The following is a 23,913-nucleotide window of genomic DNA, read 5'->3' on the forward strand; positions in this document are numbered from 1 at the left end:
GATTTAAAGGGCAAAGTCGCCGCAGCGGCCTCGAGACAGCGCAGCCCGCTCAGCCCGCTCAGCCCAGAGCTAGTCCCTCCCTGGCCCGGCCGACCCGGCCCGGCGGCCTCTGCCCCTGCGCCGCCAGGGATGGGGCCCTATCTCGGGGAGGTGGAGGCGCTGGGCACCACACACCCGCTCACACGCACCAGGCGGTCACGCACACACACAGGCAATTACAAATCCACAATGCACACGTTTTGCCCAAATCCAGAACCCATAACTCAAACACAAAAATAATCCACACAATGTGCACATTCTAGGCAAATGACTGCGTACTCACAACACATTTGCACAAATACGCATTCACACAGTGCGCACACTCAGAGCAGCATTACAGCCACGTGTAACACATCCGTATATACACAAATACAGATAGATGCACAACTATATTCACTGTGCGTTTCTCACAAAAATGTAAATTTACAACTATCACACGTGTTCGCCGAGATGCTCAGTCACATAACATACATTTACAATCATGCCCACATTTATACACAAGAAACACAAAAATATATACCTGTACCCAACATAAATACACATATACACCGGTAGAGTCACACAAGCACATGATCCCAAGTACACACACATTCACAAATGTATACATTCACCCTCAAAACACTCATACACAAACAAACACACAAAAAGTTTACTCACATGCCCACATTTCACAAACCTACTAACATGCAGGACAGTAGCTAGAGTCCCAGTATGGATTTGCATAAACCACAGTGTTGACTTTTCTGCTTGTACCTGCATGGGAGTATTTAAAGCAGGAGGCAAAAGGTAAAGAGAGAAGTCCAAGTGTTCCCAGAGAGTCATCGGTTCTTTTGGGCACCTGTCTTTCACAGGATTATGATAACAGAAAACAAAACTTTTTAAAACTTTTTGTGCAGAATTGTTAAACTGATACTCAAACCATCAACACTACACAGAACCCAACGCATAGGCCAAGCTATCACAAGCTTACCAGAATCCCTTGCTAGGACAGGAATTCATTTGATTAACAAATCACGCAGCCACAGCTACAGAACCATCATCCCACTCCCCCCAGCCTGCTATAAAATCTAAGTGGAAAAGAAATGGTGAGTGAGAAGGTGAATTTGATCAGGGGTATATTGTATGCATGAGTGAAAACATCACAATGAAACCTCTTTGTACAAATAACAGGTTTAATAAAAATGTTCACTTTATTTAAAAGGAACTAATGTATAAGAAATTTCAAGAGAAAGCTAGTGAAATTCCAGAAGTGTCAATGTTTGATTCTCCTATACATTCTTTATTCTTGGTCACTTATTAAAATGGTTTGCCAAAAACTGTTTATCTTAAAAAATAAGAACTAAAAAAAATGCTTTTCCAGGCTGTAACTTGGTGACATTATACCTGTCTGGTCCTGCCACTTGGGTGCTCAGCAATTGGTCGCTACAGGGTTCTTCTGGTCTTCTGTAAAGCTGCCTTTGCTAAGTATTCTAACTCTGCTCCACTGAGCAGCTGAGTGGTTTTTGCATTTTGTCCATCAAGAAAAACTTCCCCTATTAAACATTGTGTAATAGGAAAATTGCCATTTTGAAATGGCTGAGAGAACAGTGTCATTCTCTTTACATATTTTTACATATCTAAGGGGCAGTGCAGTGCCCAGTTGTGTTTAACCTGGCTAAGAACTTGCCTTGTTCTTTAGAGGAGAAAGCAGTAGAGAGATGGTAAATGAAGTGCAGAAGAGATTGTGAGCCAGATTCTGGATATGGAAAGATGGTGGTTGTCACAGGGGCCTTTTCTTTCTTCTCTGTGGTTCAGGTGCAAGTAGAGACATCCAGTGCAGTTGGTGAGTTCTGTTTTCAAGGCCAGCCATTAAGGATGTAAAATCAGTACAGTTTTATAGTTCATATGCAGACCTTCTAACCCACTGGAGTTTATTTTTCCAGATGTGAAAGAATATTTCTCTCACTAAGCAATATCTCCACTACTAAGTATAACCTCACATACCTGTTCCATCTGTCTAAAGGTCCATCTGAACCTCATGGAGTATTAGTCTCAACTTCTTGTCTGACATTGCTTCCTACAGTGTAAGGTAGAATGGTTCTCATATGCCCTCGATCAGTGAAAGAGGAAAAAACAACTGTAGCCTCCAGAATTTGGCTGGTGACTATAGTGGATTTTAACTATCAAAATTCACTACAACACCTGTTTATTGATCATAAGTTTATAACCTAAATGCGGTACGAGGTGATGTGCACAAGACATGGTTCACAATCTTGGCATGCTCAGAAGCTGCTAGGAGGACAGATTCATGGTTAGAAGATTCTTCTGAACTGCTTTCCGGGTGAAGGCCGTGTTCTAATCCTTGCAGGATACCAGAGGGAGAGCCTGTATGCAGTACATACATAAGTGATTCATAAATAATTTCTAAAATTAATGATTATTTGGTCATTGACTTGTTAAGAAGAGCACCAACATGCAAATTTAGACCATTCTCTAAGATTTTTAAAAGTGAAAATCAGAAATCCATGGGCAGCCTAAACAAACTATACCCAGTCAGTGTCTGACATATGTGGTGGGTCTGGTGCGCCTTCATTCACATGGAGACTGCACCCATGGAACACTGCCATGAAGCACAAAGGGCCAGGAGGCTATGGAAATGAGGATACGCCCCTTCCCCCAGCTGATCAAACAGGTTACCCAAAGGACTCTCTTCCAAATAGGTGGGAACAAGCACCACTGTGGATTCATTATTGTTGTCGCTTGCATTTTGTGGATCCAATTCTGAGAGGGCCTGTTTAAAGGCATCAGGGGGAAGCATATCGTTTTTCACAAATAACAGTAAAAGTATCCTCCTTTCCCATCCTAGACAAGAGGAAAACATGGCAGTAGGTGGTCATATCTGAAAAACACTACCTATAGCCAAAGAGTCAATTCAGACAATTTAAGGAAGAATAAAGAGAAGGAGACAAGAAAAGGGAGAGGGAAGAGGAGAAGGAGCAAGAAGGAGAGAGAGGCAGGAAAAAGAGAGAAGGAAGAAGGGGAAAAGGAAAGAGACATTTTATCTGAGTTTGTCCAAAGCTTTTAAAGTTGAGGTGGGAAGTGTACAACCTAATCTGCAGCTTTTCAAAATCCCCAACTCAATCATTATCTTCCAGACACAGAAGGGAGGTTTAAATTTGTTTCCTTTCCCTAGATGCTGGCTCGTTTGTAGAAATTTGAATGAGCTGAATTACTTTCTCCAATAATCTTTTTTCTATGGTTGCTGTAGTTCAAACATTCCCCAGGACTGGGTTCTGGGAAAGATAAAGATAAATATCCCTCTGCTCTTTAGAATAAAACGACAAGGACAAATAAATTGGAGAAAAGACAAATTTATGAGATACACGTAGAAATTACAGAGTATATTTAACCACTAATCCAAACAGTTCAGAATTTTATATACTGTACCTCCTTTCCTATAGAATGGGGAAAATGGGAAAGTGGAAATTTTTCAGGAGCCTAAATGATCTAAATGATTATTGGCATTTGAATGCACCCAAGAAGCAGACTGTATCTTGGAAATGAAGTCTGGGCAGGTGTGGTTACAGTCCTCAGTCTTCTGTTCCAAGAGAGAGAAGATTTCAGCATGAGGATGGAGGAGCAGTCTGGTTTTAATGCAGATAAGAGCTTCTTCCTGCTTTTGGAGAAAAGAATAAGACAAGTTTAGAAAGATCTTTATTTTGAGCCTGACTGTAAGATCTTTTTACTTCCTTTAGATCAGATACTTCAATATGCAAACAAAATGCCCTATTGGGGAATTCATTCATTTCATTTGGATCAAGATACCTTTTCTTGGCTTGACAGATCAAATGGTCAAATTGATGGCTGATAAGGAAATGGATTTTCTTTGGGGGGGGGGGGTACAGTCATGGGGCTTGAACTCTGGGCCTGAGCGCTGTCCCTCAGCTCTTCAGCTCAAGGCTACCACTCTACCACTTGGGCCACAGCGCCACTTCTGACATTTTTTTCTTTTTGCTTATGTGGTGCTGAGGAATCGAACCCAAGGCCTCATGCATGCAAGACAAGCGCTCTACCACTGAGCCACCTTCTCAGCCCGGAAATGGATTATTTTTTTTTCATCATTCAGCCTCCCTTAGAATCTCAGATAATTGCTAAAGGATACAGTTGCTAGCTCCAAAAGATAACTGCTTTTGTATCCTCTCTTGATAATTAGTAAAGCCAGGGTCTTCCCAGTGTGCTTTTAACTAAACAGAACTTCTTATTTACCAAAGATGAGATGCAAAATACTACTCTGAATTACTTAGAATTAATAAAATCATTTGTCTGTCTTTGTGATGTGTCAACTAACTGTAATATTCTGGATAGTAAATGTTTGTTTTTCAAACATTAAAAATGAGATGCACCTCTACTGGAAAGTGTGGATTTTTTTTCATTTTCTTAATAAAAGACACTATTGTAAACACAAACTATCCAGGAGCTAGACCAGAGCTGTTGTTAAACTGTACTTTTTTATGCAAAATAAAAGAAGTTACACCCTGGCCCAGATACTACTGAGAATACTCACTGATGTCTTTAGGTTGAGATAAAAATGCCTTCCCCAAATCAAAATCTTATGCACAAGCAGATATGTAAGGAGAATGACTTTCTTTGTTTATATATTGGGAGATTTCATTATTACATCACCACACAGGTTTACATTGTGTTCTAATCAATCTACTTCTGTAACACCCTCCCTGCCTCTTCCTGCAAAAAATAGAATCCCCAGCAAATTTCCTTGTTTCATTTTTGTAGTTGCAAATAATACCTTTCTATAGTATTCAACCTCCTTTATCCTCTCTTCCAGCCCAACCCCTTCCTGCTAGTCCCCACATACCTATAGAGTCTATTTCTCTACCACCTCACCTCCCTAGGGACCAATAGCTTTTGTTGAGTTCCTCTATGCTGTCTTCATTTATACTAGCAAGGTGTTACAAAGTTATTCACTTGTTTTCTTTTTCTGTTCTCCCTTCTCCTCCTCCTTAGTAGTCCTTTAACTTGATTCATGCTCTGTGTTGAACCTTGTAAGAACAGATAGTGGTTTTCAGTCCTAGCTTCATATCAGGAACACCTGTTAGCCTTTATCAGAACCAATCCAGTGGAAAAACTAAATTTCCTTTAAAATTCTAATAAAAAATGAGCTGGAGAATAGCCCAGGCCCTGCATTTTCAAGTTTCCTTTCCATCCTAGCATCAAGCTAGGAAGGAGAAGCACCCACGCAAGACATACACTCCACAGCTGGGCGAACACTCACCGCATCTGAGGGCACAGTAGCCCTCCTCCTGTTGCTTATCTTCAGTCCCTGTCCTCTGCCTAGGCCCATAGCAGAGTCAGGAGGTTGAAGCTGTAGTCTAGTCTATTAGTATTTCCTTGCTTCTTCTCTCAGAGTATCTCATCTACCCCAGCTCTGTGGGTTAAAAGGCTAATTCTACTGAGCCTAGTACAAAGATTCAAAGAGATTCTTTCTGGTGATAAATCAACACAGCTACCCCAAGAGCTGCATTCCTTCTGGGCATTAAACACCACAGCCAGTGAGAGATGCTTTCCTTCTTGATGCCAGCCTGGATAACCATAGCAGATTGGCTGTGAAATTTGGAGCCTTGCTTATAGCCTGCCATATGGTCTTCATGGTATGACCACCATGGTTGCCCAGGACTTTTAGCATTGGAAGTCTTACATCCTAAAAGTCACTTCTCTTTATTCCTCAACAAATGAAAAGGTTGGTCTCCTAAACCTGGTTGTCAAAGCATAACCCCTTTGTTTCTAAGAGCCTTTCACAAGCACATTTAAGGCTAAGTCCCTCTGAGTACTTGAGGGAAGAAGTAGCAGGTTCCTAGATATCCTAATATCTACCAAGCTGGGAGCTTACTATCAAATTTCTATGCCACTAAATTGGCATAGTTTATTTTAAATGATAAACTTCTCACATTCTAAAGCAATAAATGTGTCAGATTTGCATATACACATAGAGTAGCTAGCATATGTTCGCCTGAGGCAAATAAAATGATATTCTCTAACTGCTGGTCTTAGCTCTCAAGCAACATGGGAAGATTCTTTTAAAATGTAGAGTTTTTGTGAAAGCTTTAGTACAAATAATAAAGACATATACAAAGAATATGTTAATCTGTGTATTTTATAGTTGGAAAAAATCAGCCACTCACCTCTAGCAAAAAAAAAAAAAAACAAAACATACTCTTATGTGAGGCTCCAGTGCCAGAGTTAGACTGGCACTCCATCCACACCCTACCACCATGCTGCATTTGGAGCATGGGATGGGAAGAAATCTGGAACAGAGTCCAGTGTGATAGAGAGCAGTGCTCACTGGTTCCCACAAAACCCAGAAGTCGCTGGCCCGAGTTTCAATCACTTGGCTAACATGGGTGACATCCTGGGTTCAATTACATGCACTGGAGAAAAAGAATCCTACAAGTGGCAGCTTTCCTGGACAGCAAAGGCCTCTGAAGGACACTAGAAAAAAAGAAATTCCACCATTGGCAAGTCTTTACTTTCAGTATATCACTAATGTGCCATTGGGTGTTTTAAAAATGCATAAACTCACCACTGGGGATGTGCATTTTTTTTGTCAGAGTTGTTTTATGAGCTTTTGTTTCTCCTAATAAGAGAAGTAAAGCAACATGAAAGCTGCTGAACGGACAAGAGGAAATATTGTAGGGAGGCAGCAGAAATAGGGGCACAGAGTGATATAAAATTAAGGGCAACATGTAAAGTTGAAAGGTTTAGAGGACAAACAGTTGGCTAGGAGATATTAGAAGCAGTTAGGAAATGTTAAGTACTTAAACAGAAAACTTTATTCAGAGGTTTAAGACTAAGAAGCTAGAAAGATTCTGGGTGGGAAGTCAGAGACTACAGAAAGCTACTGCAACTTGTGGCTGGAGAGAGGCAAAGAGAGAAGGCAAACACCTGAGTCATCGGACTAGGCTAGAATCACAGGAGGCTTGCCTGGCAGGAGCTGAAACTACAAGAAGATTTGGCCATGACCATTGATCCCAGAAAGGCAGAGGAGGGCTGTGTTAGTCAGCTTTCTAGTACTATGACCAAATATCTGAGCCAATCAACTTACCAGGTAGAAAGGTTTATATTGATTCACAGCATTGTCAAAAGTTTTGTCCATGGCTGCTTGCCTCTGTTGCTTTGACATGTGTACATACCAGTGGAAACACATGGATCATGGGATCCAGGAAGCAAAGACTGTAGAAAGGAGATGAGACTCTAATATTTCCTTCAGAAATGTCTCTCCACTGGCCTAAGACTGCCAACTAGATCCACCTCTTAAAATTTCCACAGTCTTTCAATGGTAGATGAATGGATCCCAAAAAATGCAGTACCTGTAAACAATGAAATTTTACACAGCCATTAGAAAGAATAAAATAATGTCATTTGCGGGCGCTGGTGGCTCACGCCTGTAATCCTAGCTACTCAGGAGGCTGAGATCTGAGGATCCCGGTTCAAAGCCAGCCCGGGCAGGAAAGACCATGAGACTCCTATCTCCAATAAACCACCAGAAAAGCGGAAGTGGCGCTGTAGCTCAAGTGGTAGAGCGCTCGCCTTGAGCTGAAGAGCTGAGGGACAGCGCCCAGGCCCAGAGTTCAAGCCCCACGACCGACGAAAAAAAAAAAAAATGTCATTTGCAGTGAAATGCATGGACCTAGAACAAATCATGTTAAGTGAAGTAAGCCATGCTCAAAGAAACAAATGGGGCCATGCACTGGTGGCTCACACCTGTACTAGCTATTCAGGAGGCTGAGATCTGAGGATCGCAGTTCAAAGCCAGCCCAGAGAAGTCAAGTCCATCAGACTCTTATTGCCAGTAAATCACCAGAAAACCAGAAGTGGCACTGTGGCTCAAGTGGTAGAGTGCTCACCTTGAGCCAAAGACCTGAGGGACAGTGCCCAGGCCCAGAGTTCAAGCCCCAGGACGAAAAAGAAAAAGAAAAGACACAAATGGCACATTTCTCTCATATGTGGAAGCTAGATCCACACAACAGGATATGATAAATTACACAGGACTTTAGGCATTCATAAAGGAGAATATTCTTACGGGAGGAACACAAAGACACATTGCTTATATGCCTCTGATCAGATAAAATAATATTCGTTGAAATGAACTCCAGCAAATGGAAACGAGGTTTGTTTCTTCGCTGTTTTCACTTTCTTTTCTTTTTGTCTTGTCTGTTCATTTAGTTGTCTTTGGGAGGGTAAGCGGAGACACAGAAATGGAGTGACAAAGGGTGAACAAATACAGCAGTGGTACTCACTAGACACTATATTGAGAATAAACTATATAACTCATGGGTGGGACTGGGAGGAAAAAACTGGAGAGAGCAAGGGAAGGGATGATGTTGTCCAAAATGAAATGAACTCGTTACCTAACTTCTGCACATTACTCTTACAAAAACAATGCAAACATTAAAATTTTAAAAAGAGAGCAAACTTTAACATGGGAGGAGATAGAGAGGCAGACCTCCCCCCGCCCTTACCCCCGCCTCCTGCACTCCAAACTCACCAATGCCTCTTCTCAGGTAGTCCTCCAAAGGCTAGGAAACAGATGCAGAACAGAGGGAGGGCAAAAAGCAGATCTGAGAACAAGCTCCTAATCTGCAGACTCCAGACAATCAGCTGTTTCCCAGTTTCAGAACTCATTCATGGGCTATCATTCCCTCAATGGTTCATTGCTAGAAGGCTCTGGCTCTAAACTTCAAACATACAACCTACACTTCCAACTCTGCTTTTCCCAACTAGAAAAGAGTTTATGGTCTCCGTGACCAGATCATTCATCAGTTCAACAACCCCTACCAGCCCTTGCTACTCTAAGTCTGAGTCATGGCACTTCAGAAGCAGGAGAGCTCACATGCTTCCTCAGATCCAGGACCCTTGCTCAGATCTCGCTGAGCAAGGACATTCCCTGCTGGTCCCAATCCTGCAGGGCAGTGCCCTAGCTCACAACATGGAGTCTCTGATGTTTTACCCTAACTTTTAATGCTGCAAGTCCATCTGCCCTATGAAATGAGGCCGTTCTTGCTTCATAGGCAAAACCTCCTGAACAAACCTCTGCCTCCATCAAAGGAGATCTCACAATGCCTTTCACTATATGTGTTTTAAAATTACCTCGCAAATAATAAGTCTTCAATGAAATGTGAGGATTCCAGATTGTGAGTTAAGATCTAAAGCCTGTTGGTGACACCCAACCCATTCTTGATTTCAGGTACAGAAACTCAGTATTGGTGTTCAAGGAGGACAGAAGGAAAGAGAAGGAGCAATAAGGACTAATGGGATCGTTTAGAGGCTGGCAGATGCCAAGAACCTCTCTGCCCAGTTGCTCCAGCAGCACTTGAAGGTCCTCCTCTCTATTCTTTTGTACCAAACACACTAGATATTCCAAATAACATACGCAATTGAAACTCTTGGGTCTTTCTGGCATTTTCCTGTTGATTAACCCCTCAGTTGAAGAAGCCAGGGGCTTGGCAATATTGTAGAAAAAAATAACAGTAGTAAACATACATAGCACCTGCTTACTTACTATAGACAAGATAGTAGGCTAGGTCACTTTCTTCATTAATTATTTTATCCTCACAATCACCTTTGGATACTCATTACCACTCTTTTACAAAGAAGGAACAAAGGATTAGAGAGGTTGCATAATTTTCACAATAGCACATAGCTTATAAGTTGAAGAGCTTACTTAAAAATACAGTTCAGTGTATATCCTACAAAATTAAGAAAAGAGAGGGAAGGGTTGAGTTAGGAGGGATGGGTAAGAATGAAGAAAGGGGTGACACTGATCAAGGTGCATCGTATTCATAAGCCACTTTGTTGAATGGCATTTCCTTCATACAACCACTTAAAGATAATAAAACTGTTCAAGCATATGTGCTAAGGAGTTACATCTATGCTAAGTCAGGACTATCAGTTGATGGCCCTTTTTGTTGCCATTCTCTGTTTTGTACTTGAGTGAATGTGTTATTTGTCCAACTGCATCTCCTGCTCAAAGCATTCAGCAGCTCTTGGTATAAAGAAGCATATTACATTGTAAGGTTAGAATTAAGTGCTGTTCTCCAGGGAATGACCTTTGTAGGAATGGGTTAGTTATCACAAAAGTAGGTTGCAACAAAGCCAGGCTGCATTTGTCTCTTCCACATGTACCTGCTTGCCTTCCTGCTTTTAGCACTGATCCTGCTTTCAGCACACTCCCATGTCTGCTGGATGGTGAACTTCCCGTCCGTGGGGTTGGTATGCATGAGTTGATTCTCAGAATCTAAATCAAGGTTTACACATAGGATCTGCCATTCATCAAAAGTAAAACTTTGGGCAACTCTGAGCTGGCACCTCAGAATCCAGTGGAAATGTGCCTTCTGATTCCACAGCCCTACACAGGGATAATGATGTGGCTAATAACATCAACAACAATAATAATAATGGTGACCTTATTGGGTCATTGTGGAGGTTAATGCATATAAATTTTAGCACAATGCAGCGCATATAATATACATTCATTAATCATCACCATTCTACTTATACTCCTTGTTCTTAGCTGAAAGTCAACAAATATCTCAGTTTTTTCATTGTTTTTTTTATCAGTCCTTCAGCTACTGTTATCCTCAGATACTAATCCATTTCCTGTGGGATAGACACATTCAAGTTTCCTATGCTAGGGACAGATTCAGTTTCCTGGGAAGACCACCTGGCATGGCCTCAGGCTATCCTCTGGAACCAAGAACATTGCCTGGCAATTAGCACCTGGAGCATGTTTCACTTTCCCTGCAAGGGAAATAGTCACATTTCGTTCAAGTTACAGTCCTGCTCTTCTCTAGCACTGGAATCAAAGGTGATCATTTGGCCTGAAACGTGCATTCATTTTATAGGATGGTGGTCTCTGTGAAGCAGAAATGTCTAGGCCTTGACCCAATCCATAAATTATATGGGAGTTAATTAAGAAGGCAGTGAGAAAAGCAAGATTAGAAGGGAAACCTCTGAGATCCATGTGCCTGCCATCTGCTCAGAGAAATAACTTCAGAAAAATCAATCCTGAGAGTTTTCAAACGATTGTATATACATTTTCACTTATTTTCATCAATGAGTGTATTTATATAACTCTTATGGGCACTGTCTACTGCTGTGATCACTACTTATAACTAAATTAGCTCCTGTTTGGAAATCTAGCAGGTTTTCATTCACAGAGTTTGTGCTATTTTAATCTCAACTACAAACTGGCAAGCCCTATAATTGTAGAAGAAACAAGGAAGTTAGATTATAGATGGCCCTTATGGTAAACAAAATATCCTGATGATATCTTATACCTTACATTTTCATAGTATCTTAAGAATATTGAAACTTTTCTCTGTTTGGTTTGAATGTGTCCCTCCAAAATTCATCTGTTTGGAACATGAAGCCTAAAATGATGGGCTTAGAAGGTGGGGCCTTTGAGAAGTGATTAAATCATGTGATATCTGCCCTTATGATGGAGATTGGTGCCTTATTAAGAGACTGGAAGGACCCACCAAGGCCCTTTATTTTTGTCCTTATGCTCATTCCAGCATATAAAGACCCAGCATCCATCCTGTCAGATGGGTACCGCAACAAGGCACCTACTTGGAAGCAGAGAGCCGCTCTCAGGAGACAACAAATCACTTTAATCTTGGACTTGCCAGCTCCCAGAATTGTAAGTCACGTCTATCATTTATAAATTGCCTAGTTTCAGGTATTTTGTTGCAGTAGCAGACATTTGACTACGATATGCCCCAACACTGATGATTACTTCCATCCTCTATTAAAATAATGCCAATTTTTAGCATCTAAAGGGTTCAGTTTTAGCTCTTAATCTAATTTTGTTTTCTGTATTGCTATAAGGTTGCTGTAAGAATGTTAAATTATCACAGGAACTTTTAAAATACACTTACTCATGTTAGTGGTGAGAAAATGCTTTTTTAAGGATAATAACTAATGTTGATATTACTTTGAAATCAAGATGTAAATAGGCTTCAGTGTACTTGGAATGGAAGTGTTGCTGGTTAGGACTGACACAGCTGAACACATATTGGAAAGATGGGAAATTTGAATGTCTAAATGTTGAGACTTTCTTAGAACTTCACTACTAATTTTACTATATGACATGGTAATGCTACTCGAGCATTTCTACATCTAAAGTTACCGTGGTCAAGAAAAATAAAATTTAAAACCTTATTTTAAAAAATCCTTTGTCAAAGGCATTTCTATGGTCCCCTTTGATCTGCCCCTGAAAGAAAGAGTTGGGCCCAAAGAAACATAGGTCCCATGGTTTCTCTTATTTACAATAACTAGTATATGTCTGAGTCAAGCAGAAAAGGGCAGATAAGTTGATGTTAGGTGAAATGAACCACAGATAAGGATTCAAATGTTTTTTTCTTTCTTGTGATTGTTTCTAACATATTTAAGAGATGATTTCTTTGTTGCTTTGTATGTCCCTCCCCCATGGTATAACTCCTGTTTTCACTGTATTTGATGTTGGTATAATTTGTGGAGGAGAAGGGGAAAAACAAAATGTTTAAATAGGGATACATGTGGACCCATTACAACAATGAGATGTATAAGACGTTATGTTGAAAAACGAACTTTACAACTTTGGTGGGGAGGGGGGATGGGAAGGGGAAACAAAAGAGGAGGCAACAATGCTTGATTTGACTCATTACCTTGCCCATGTAATTGTAACCCCTCACAATGAAAGAAAGAAAGAAAGAAGGAAAGAAAGACAGACAGACAGGAAGGAAAGAAGGAAGGAAGGAAGGAGGAAGGAAGGAAGGAAAAAAGAAAGAAAGAAAGAAAGAAAGAAAGAAAAGAAAGAAAGAAAGAAAGAAAGAAAGAAAGAAAGAAAGAAAGAAAGAAAGAAAGAAAGAAAGAGTTGGGCCTCCCTTGGGCCAGTTGGACCACTTCCTCCAAACATGGCACCATTCTAAGCCCATTCCAAGACCTAGGTCACTGGAATGTCCCCCTTAGAGCAGGTGTTAGGACCCCACAAAGATAATGTAATAATGTAGTAACCCTTTTCTGTAATTTTAGCAGGGCTTTATTTTAAAAACTACCAAAATATGACATAGTCCATCTCATACAAATGATGTTTTGGAAATCATTAAGGTTCCCAAAATACTTGCTTATAAAAAGTTTTTGTTCTATTTGAAATGAGAAAGTTGAAGGACAACATAGTTAGCTTGTAATATAATTACATTTATTAAAATTTAAAGAGTCTCCTTTATTCTGAATTTTGTGTTTCATATGTAAGACATAATATTCTACTATAATGATTGTACTAGGAGGGTATTTCTAAATATACTTAGCAAAAATTTAAAAATGGACAACTCAAGTGTTTCTCTACTCTCCAAACCCCACTGGAAAAAATACATAGTTTAGAATCATTCATCAGTCTATTCCTGAGCTACACTGACTCTAGGTAAGGGTATACTATCTTCTCACTACTTTAACAATCTTGGAGGAGCCATACTTTATGCATTTTTACTGTTCTCCAGTTTGCCAATAGTTTGATATTTTGAATGTGCTAGCTGCTCAAAAAATGCTTGTTTTAGTGACTACAGAGTAACTTTCACTTCTAAGGAAGATATCTGCAAGGGAAATGGCAGGCAGCCTATTTTTCATAATGAGAAAGAATTTTGAGTCTTGATTATATCAGTGAATAAAGAACTATGTGAGGGACTCTGCTGAATGCTTTAAATCTTACAACAAAGTAAGTATTATTCTGTAGGCACAGAAAACTACATCTACAGAGGTGAAGTGGCTAGCCCCAAATTACATCAGTTTAGTGAAAGAGTTTATACATCACAGTATTTTGTATTTGTGATGACTAACCTTAATTGTAAACTTGGCTGGATTGAGAAATAGCTAGGAGATTAGTAAAGTATGGTTTTGGATGTCTCTGTAAGGATATTTCCAGAAAGGATCTACCAAGGAGTGAACACCAATTCTGAATGTGAATGGTACCATCCAGTAGGTTGAAGGCCAATGTGTCCTCATCTCTCTCCATCTCTCTCCTCTCTCTTCTCTCTCTTGCTTTCTTTCCCTCTTCTTTCTCCCCTACCTCCTCTCTTATCCTCCCCTCCCCTCTCTTTCTTCTTCCTGGTGCCATGAGAAAAGCATCCTCCTCTACTTTATGCATCTTTCTGCCATGACACCAATCTGCCTCATTGCAGGCCCCAGAAACAGTCAATTAATTGTAGACTTAAGCCTCTGAATCTGTGAGCCCTACTACTGAGATATACCCCACCAAATATATATATATATATATATATATATATATATATACATATATATATATGCCCACATATCTTTTAAATGTCTAGTGTCTAGAATATATAAAGAACATGTGTAACTAAACAACAAAAGATGACTTAATTAAAAAGTTGACTTGACAAGGGATTCGAAGAGATGATTTTCCAAAGAAGTTATTCAGACGACCAATAAGCACATGGAAAGATATTTAGCATCATAAGTTGTTAGGAAATGCAAATCCAAATGAGATACTGACTTACACCATGAGAATGGTAATAATAACAATATCAATAATAAAAGAAAATAGTATTTCCAAGGATGTAGAAAAAGTGGAATCCTCATATATGTAGTAGAAATGTAAAAAGATGCTGTCCTTTCTTTCTTTTTTTTTCTTTTTTTTTTTGTCAGTCATGGTACTTGAATCTAGGCCTGGATGCTGTCCCTCGGCTCTTCAGCTCAAAGCAAGCACTCTACCACTTGAGCTACAGCGCCACTTCCAGTTTTCTGGTGGTTAATTGGAGATAAGAGTCTCATGGACTTTCCTGCCCAGGCTGGCTTCGAACCGTGATCCTCAGATCTCTGCCTCCTGAGTAGCTAGGATTACAGGCATGAGCCACTGGCACCTGACTGATGCTGTCCTTTCTTTGGTGAAGTGTCTAATCGACTTTTACCCATTTTTTAAAAAAATCAATCAACCTAACTCAAGGTCATGAAGACTTTCTCCTATGTTCTCTGCTAAAAACTTTATAGTTCAACATTTTACAGTTAGGTCTCTACTACACTTTGGTTTAATATTTATTTATATCAGGCATGGATGAGGAATGTACAGAAGTTTTACCTTCTTTTTAGTAAGTGAAGGTTCAACTTTTAAAATTTGTTTTTCTTTTTTAGCTATTACAGTGGCTTCCATTCAGGATCTCATTCTTACTTGACTGGCTTGCTTGCCGAGCTGGACTCTACCACTTGAGTCACATTTCCACCCCAGCATTTTGCTGGTTAATTGAGGATAGAACCTCGTGGGCAAAGCTTTCCTGTCTTGGATGGCTTCAAACCAGTTTTCTGATCTCAGACTCTTGACTAGCTAGGATTACAGATGTGAGCAACTGGTTCAGTTTGTTTTGTTTTGTTTGTTTCTGGTTTTACAGTACATGTTGAAAATACTGTATTTTCCCTGTTAAATTGATTTTTCACCTTAGTCTAAAATCAATTTACTGTATTTGTGTGACATCTGTTTCTGAATTTTCTATTCTGCTCCATCCACTGTATGTCTATCCTTTTGTCAGTACCATTGTTGTAATGTGTTCTATAATTTTATAGCAAGTCTTAAAGTCAAGTCAGATCAGCTTCATTTTCTTTTTCAATTTTTTGGCTATACATAAATTGCCTATGCCAGTTTCTTGGCAACCTTCTCTTGCCATTTCATGTAAATTTTAGAATAAGCCTATCAATATCCACAAAAAATGTCTAAGATGATCTTGGTTGGGATTGTATTGGGTCATCTTTAAAAAAAATTACATTCCTCAATAAATTAACATGTATCAGTCCAATACTGTGGGAAATTTTTTTCATGAATGTTTATATACAAGATGCATAAATAGGAGGATTTCAGTCAAGATTGATAAAAACATATGAACTATTAAAAATAATTAAACCATAAAGGTCTGGGTGCATGCTCAAATTATAGAGTTCCTGCCTCGTAAGCATGAACCCCTGAGTTCAAAACCCTCAAATCACCAAAAATGAATGATAATAATAACAACAATAATTGGTACCATTAAGGGTAAATAACTCATCTAAAGTCATGCAATGCAATGAGGAAATGACTATCATTTCCTACCTTCAAATCCATATATCCTGGCTTGATTCTGTTCTTAACCTCTGTGCTCCTCATGGTCCTTTGATGGAATTATGGTTGATGGGTCTCTTCTTTTAAGGGTACAGGGGCTGGTACCCACCTACCAGAAATATCATGGACTCTTCAAAGTGAAAACTAGGACTTAGGACATATCACCGAAAATGCATGCAATTCAAGAAAATTAGCAATGAGAAAAGAAAGCATTAGTTTTTGAACTCTGTTCATTTTCACTACAGAAGTGAAATTTACTCACTATCTCATGGGGTTCTAGTCATTTGTCTTGCCCTTAATCAGATCCTCCAAATATATAGGATCACATATATAATGTTATCACATTCATACATATGTACAATACATGTATTTATATACATGTTATATATTTTCTAGTACTGAGATCTGAACTCAGAGTATCATGTTTGTTTAACTGGTAATCTAGCACTTGAACCACATCTCCATCCCAGCCTTTTTTTTTTGGTCAGTAGTGGGGCTTGAACTCTGGGTCTGGGCACTGTCCCTCAGCTCTTCAGCTCAAGGCTAAAGCTCTACCACTTGAGCCACAGCACCACTTCTAGTTAACTTTCTGATGGTTAATTGGAGATAAAAGTCTCATGAACTTTCCTATCTGAACTGGCTTTGAACCATGATCCTCAGATCTCAGCTGCCTGAGTAGCTAGGATTACAGGAGTGAGCCACCAGTGCCCAGCTCCATCCCAGCTTTCTTTATTTTGGGGGGGGGGGGGGGGTGGGTCCGGTTGTGGGCCTGAACTCTGGACCTGGGCGCTGTCCCTCAGCTCTTCAGCTCAAGGCTGGTGCTCTACCACTTGAGCCACAGTGCCACTTCCGGGTTTTTTTTCTGCTTCTGTGGTGCTGAGAAATCAAACCCAGAGCCTCATTCATGCAAGGCAAGCACTCTACCACTGAGACACCTTCCCAGCCCTCTATCCCCGCTTTTTGAAGATTATTTTGGAAATAATTTCATAGTCTTTTCTGCTCAGGTTGACTTTGAAACATGATTCTCCAGATCTAATCTCTCAAGTAGCTAGAAATACAGATGTGAGCCACTAGTGCCTAGCAATGATAAATAGTTTCAAACAGTATTTTATTGTATCTTGACAGAATTAAAAATATTATCTTACTAGATAGAAACAGATGTGAATTAAAACCCTAAAGATCTGTTAATTTATTCCCTATGATTTGGGCTTTGAAAGCATGAAATTTAACTGAGTAAAGTCTTTGCAAAATCAGTCTAATCTTTCCTGGTGCTCATATCCTAGAGGCTTTGACATCCATCTTGAAAAATGGCCTATTCACTTACATAGAAAGTGGCTAAAGCTTTCTGACAAAGCTGCTTTGGGGTGAGTAGAATCACATCTTTGGTTCGGGGGATCACTTTTTGATCTAAATTCTCTCCCTCCTGCTTTCTTTTCTTTTCCTCAATGAGTCCAATTGTCTAGAGTGACCATCTCTTTTTAGTCCACTCCCATGTCTGGCTCAATCCATCCTACCTCAAAATATTCTTCTCTGTTCATGCCTCCACTAATTCTCATCCATTTTCACCATCTCCCTTGCCCCATTTCTCTCACAGATGTTCATTCTCTCTATAAATTAACTAACTGAATTTTTGTCTCTGTTTGCTGCTATATTCACCTAGAACCTAGCAACCCACTGACATTGAGCAATCCATACTCAAGCAATCCAACTTCAAGTCTGCAATAAATAAAAGGCATCTTTGATGCAATTTTCTAACACAAGAAGGAAACTTCATGTTTTCTATTTCTTAAAATTTTTCATTAAATTAACATTTAGCCTCTCTTACCTGATAATCTGAGAAGCAGTACCTATTACAGGATATTTTGAAACTATGTCAATCTGTTTATTTTTTAAACAATATTTTTTATTATCTTTAGGTACTTGTACAAAAGAGTTACCATTCAACAAATCAGTTTATAAGTACAATACAGCTGGACCGATGTCATCCCTTTCATCATTGTCCCCATCTCTTCATCATTTTAAAGAAAAAACATATTACAATTAAAATTAATAGTATTTGTTTTCCAATTGTTCCCATTAGAACCATAAAAGTCTGTCTTTACATCTTTCCTTATCTAGTTAAACCTGCTTTTCTTGGACAACATTCAATGTATGTTTTTAAAAGCTTCTTTCTTATTCAATAATGTTGGTTTGGGGGTCTACTTAAGAGTTACCAATATTCCAGCAATACTTTGCTCTTTGTCATTGTAATGTACAGAATTTTAGTTCTATTCTGGGTGAAACAGACTTTCATGATCTAACCTAGAAATTTAAGTGCCTCTCTTAACCTTGTTTCCATGGGGAAATGCATTTCAAATAACCAGCTAGCACATACACTGTTGGAACACAAGCTACTTGTACACTATTGGTTGCCTGAAACATTGAAGGCCTAGGACTTTTTCTTTGCCACATGACATGCAGCAACAAAGCAGTTAAGTGTGCCTTTTACGTCTGTGTAACCACCCTTTTCCCAAGCACAGATGTTTCAAGGTTTCTGTAAGCTGAGGGTAGAATGGAAATGTTCCAGCAACAACAACAACAAAAATACATGATAAATCAACACTGTGAACTAGCCAGTAAGCTCTTATAAGAGCTTTGTGCATTAGGACATCCAAAGAAAATTTTATGAGACAATCCGCACAGATTTTTTTTTTGGTAAGCTTATTTAATTCAAGGCATAAATCTGTGAAAGAATTCTAACTCACAGGCGCTGAATAGCAACAAAACTTGGCCGAGGGTCAGTCTAACTATAAAAATGAAGGAATATACAAGTAGAGAAAAGCTAATAACAATAAAATATCTCATAGACCCTTTTCATTAAATTTATGTCAAGCAAATTAAGATAAGATAGTACCAATTAAAAATAGGAAATTACCTTGATGAAGATCAATTGGGCAATTTAGAAAAAACTATTCACTTAATATCAGTTTAACTGTTCTTAGGATTTTTTGAAGCAAATATCAGGATTGGTTTACATAACTACTGAAGACAATTTTGTGTATTTCTCTGTTATTTACTAGATTAAATAAAAACACAAGGGCACAGACAATATCTTTTTTTACCAAAATGAAATATATATAAATAAAAGAGATGTGAAAAATAGTTATTATATAATATGTATTATTTATATAATATATGCAATAATATTAGATATGTATATAATAGATATGTTTCCAGAAACCTAAAATTAAAATCATGCTCTATATGGTGCCCAGACTCTGCAACAAGAAAAATCATACAAAGGATCTTATTTCTGCTACCTTTCTAGTGTTCACAGGCAGATATAAGAAAAAGATTAAAAGTAATATAACAGAGTCTGTGAAATAAAAAATAAACCAGGAATATCTGGAAATAATGGAGTCAATAATGTCAAAATAGAGTCTGCTCCTAGTGATCCCTGAAAAGTAGAAACTAAGTTGGGCTCAGAGGCAGAATACATGACAAGCCCTGCAGTCATTCTGCAACTCCTGACAGTGACTACAGGTGGGAAATGCTCCTGCATAGACTGATGCATATAGTGTTTGGAGTATAAGCCCCCAAGTCTTTTGCATTTACTTGTGCCACAGCCTTAGGAAAAATACAACAGAGAGCTCAAGACAGTGGCATTATCAGTTCTCCTGGCATGACTATCTTTTGTTGGAGAAAACAGACATTGAGGTTTTATGATAGAGTCTGGGGTGGGGAGGGGTGGACTCCAGGCCTGGATAGCTTTTAGAAGTACTTAGGGATATAAGACCCAATAACAAAAAGATACCAGGAGGGCTGAGAAGGTGGCTCAGAGGTAGAGTGCATGCCTTGCATGCATGAGGCCCTGGGTTCGATTCCTCAGCACCACATAAGCAGAAAAAGCTGGAAGTGGTGCTGTGGCTCAAGTGGTAGAGCACTAGCCTGAGCTGAAAGAACGGAGGGACAATGCCCAGGCCGAGAGTACAAGCCCCATGACTGACAAAAAAAAAAAAAAACAGGAATTGTGGCTTTCCTTCTATTCCCATAACAAAAAGGCTTCATTAGAGTCTGGGCTACACTTCAGATGCCCCCAATTCCTTTGAGTTTCATTGTGGTTGATTGGAATGTTGATAAACTCAAGGCCTACCTAGTCATAAAAATGGGCCTCATAGCTGGGCACCAGTGTCCCACACCTGTAATCCTAGCTCAGTGGGAGACTGAGGTTGTTGAGATCTTAGGGTGTTTTTGTTGTTGTGGTGTCAGTTGTGGGGCTTGAACTCCAGGCCTGGGCGCTATCCCTCAGCTCTTCAGCTCAAGGCTAACTCACTACCACTTGAGCCACAGCACCACTTCCGGTTTTCTGGTGGTTAATTGGGGTAAGAGTCTCACGGACTTTCCTTCCCGGGCTGGCTTTGAATCGCGATCCTCTGTTTTGACCTCCTGAGTAGCTAGGATTACAAGTGTGAGTTACGGGCCCCTGCGAGATTTTAGTTTGAGGCCTGTCAAGTGCAGGCAAAAGTTCACAAGATCCCTTTTCAATGCAATGCTTTGGAGCACGGTGGTGTGGGATTGTTATCCGAGCTAATAGGAAGCCTCCATGCATTGCATCAGTTAGGATGCTTTTGGTAACAAGAAATAGAGAATTCAGATATATGACTTAAACCATGACATTAGCAGTTCACTCAAAGTCCAGGTAAGGCAGACCCAAGGGTGAGTTGATAGTTCCAGTACATCCTCAAGGACTCTTGCTTTTTCTCTCTCAATGCCATTGTTCATTATCAGAGGCAGAGTTCAGGCATCACATTCTCATTTTACAGCTTTCAAAGCCAAAGGTGTAGAAAAGAGAAGGAAAACAAACAAACAAAACAACACCCAACACTTTTGCTTCATGCCACTCTCATCAGGAAGGAACAATGTCCCTGACCTCTTAGGCAGATTCCCCTTCAATCCTGTGGTGCAAAACTTGGTCACATGTGGAGCCTCACACTCATTAACTTTCCTGGAGAAACAAACTGGCTATGGCTGGCTTCAAATATTAAAAACTGAACTTGATGACATTGCTGTGGTTACCACAAAAAGGAAGTTGAGATTCTGTCTTCAAAAAGGGGAGAGTGTAGTCAAAATGTCAATATATTTCCTACAAAACAAAGAAAATTGAGAGAAGAGGTGGAATGGGAGGGATGGGTAAGAAAGATGGAAGGATTGGCATTGATCGGGATGTGTTGTACTCATAAACTGTTTTGTTAAATGGCAACTCCTTTTCCAACTTCTTAAAAATCATAACATTTTAAAAATGATTTTCTAAAAAGGAGAAAGATAAGGAGAGAACATTGAGTAAAATATGAACTTTAGGAGATAATGAAGAAGCAATCTTTTAAAAAGCCTAAGAAAAGTAGTTAGACAAATAATTGAAATATATATGATGTGGTATTACTTGAATGGAACAATACACCAGTCAGGATAAGATGAAGAAATGCTGCAGGGACAAACAGCCCCAAGAAAACATAGATTTATTTTCTACTCCTGTTACCCAAGTATATAGATCAGTTACAGCTCTAGCTCATACAGAGACCCAGGTTTTATGTGGAATATTTCTGTGGCAGAATAATAAATGACCTGGTGAACTAGATGCTAATTCTTCATGTTTCCACTCCAAGGTGACACATGTCACTTCTGCCTTGAGCAAGCCGTTGGCCATGCCCAGATACAAAAGTCAGGGAAGAATTATCGTCTTGCAGGAGGACAAACTCAGCAAGCAGCAACAATATTTTGTATGATAATAAAAGCTACCAAATAGATGGATGTGTCATTCAGCCATTACTCACTTCCACAGGGTTATACATATCCGTGACCCGACAGTAGGCTTCCATGAGACTAGTCTTGCTGGAGTTCTGTTGAAGCTGCCTGAAGAATAAGTCAGCAGTAGCATTGCTAATTTCCTGAAATATTCATTTTTTTAAAATAGAACAATGCAATATTAAAACTATTTAAAGCAACCATTAAAAAATTCTCATTTCCTAGTTTCTTCTCCCTTTCCCTCCCTCAGCTTTAAATCCTTCTCTTTGCAGCTTCTCGTTAATGGCTAGAGGTGAGCCAACTCAAGGGACAGTTTTGACACAAGCACACAGCCCAGCCCTCACAGTTTAAATAAGGTCTCATTGGAAAAGCATAAAGTAATTTTATTGTTAATAAATAAAGAGATCCCAGTTTAAGCAGGGGGCCAACCCTATCCTTTCTAAAGTTCTGTTGTAGTCTTCCAAGAACAGCCTTGCAATGACCCCACAAAGCAACTCAGAGCATTCCTTCCTGAATATTCAGCTCTGCTGTATCTACAGAATGAGAATCTGGGTAATTATGTAATCACTGTGAGTCTTCTGTAATAATTATGGGAGAAAACATTGCTGGCTTGCTGCCTTGAGATTTGCGGAAGCATTTGAAGCATACTTTTTTGAGACTTCTGAATATTTTGACTTACTTTGTAAGTGACCAAACCCTATGACAACATCATACAGAACTTATACGTGACTATTCAAACTACATGATTACTAATTTACTAGTTATTTATTTATTCAGCCTCAAAGTGCTAAGTGCTAAGCAAGCACTCTACCATATTAGCTACCCTTTCTTCTAGTCATATTTGCACTTCAAAGAACTCAAAATGAAATTCAGAAAGGCGTGCATATATTTACCCTCAGTATTTGCAAATTAAGACCTATGTGTAAGCAGTATTATGTAATCTCAGAACTTTAAATGGTGTTAAAATATAGATAATATGTGTAAAAATTGGGCTGGGAAGGTGGCTCAGTGGTAGAGCGCTTGCCTTGCATGCCTGAGGCCCTGGGTTCAATTCCTCAGCACCACATAAGCAAAAAGTAAAAAGCTGGAAGTGGCGCTGTGGCTCAAGTGGTAGAGCACTAGCTTTGAGCTGAAGAGCTGAGGGACAGTGCCCAGGCCCAGAGTTCAGGCCCCACGACCGGACCCCCAAAAAAATAGCTCTCCCAAATTCTAAAGCAGAGAACAACGAATCAGTTTTTCCTTCTTCTATAGCTTGCTGTTTCTACAATGTCACAGAAATAGAGCCAGAGTAACTTTTGGGCAGAGGCTTCTTTCATTTAACACAACACATGTGATATTTACCTGTATCATTATATGTTGTACCCTTCCCTTGAAAAGAATATTCCTTTGAATAAAGCTTCTATAATTTACCAGTTACCAGCTGAAAGATACATTGGTTGTTCCCAGTTAAGTGCCTTTCTAAATCATTCAAACACAGGTTTTTGTGTGAAAGTAAGTTTTCATTTCTAAAGGTAAATGGCTTGAAGTGCAAATGCTCAGTCATTTGGCAACTGCATATTTAATTTCAACATAAACTGCCAAGCTCTTTTCCATAGTGACTTCCATTTTCACTACTGTCAGAAATCTATGAGTTCCTGTTGCTCCATATCATCATGACAACTTGGTATTATCAATATGTATCTGTGTGTTCAGTATGTGTGCAATTTCTAAGAGGTGTACAGTGTAACTTGTGTTTTTAATTTAATTTGACATCTAGCTTGTTACAACATCATTTGTTGAAAGACTATGCCTTCGTATATCAGCTAATGATCTGCACACTTTTTCCAGTTCTCTATTGACATTCATGTATCTTCTGTAGTGATACATCTTTTACACACATTGCTCATTCTTTTATTGTCTTTTCTTTATTACTGTGTTTTGAGAATTCTTTGTATTTTATGACACCACCTTCTTTGTTGGAT

Source organism: Dipodomys merriami, unplaced genomic scaffold, assembly GCF_024711535.1.
Source record: "Dipodomys merriami isolate MVZ:Mamm:240054 unplaced genomic scaffold, mDipMer1.0.p SCAF_20, whole genome shotgun sequence".
Classification (NCBI taxonomy): Eukaryota; Metazoa; Chordata; class Mammalia; order Rodentia; family Heteromyidae; genus Dipodomys; species Dipodomys merriami.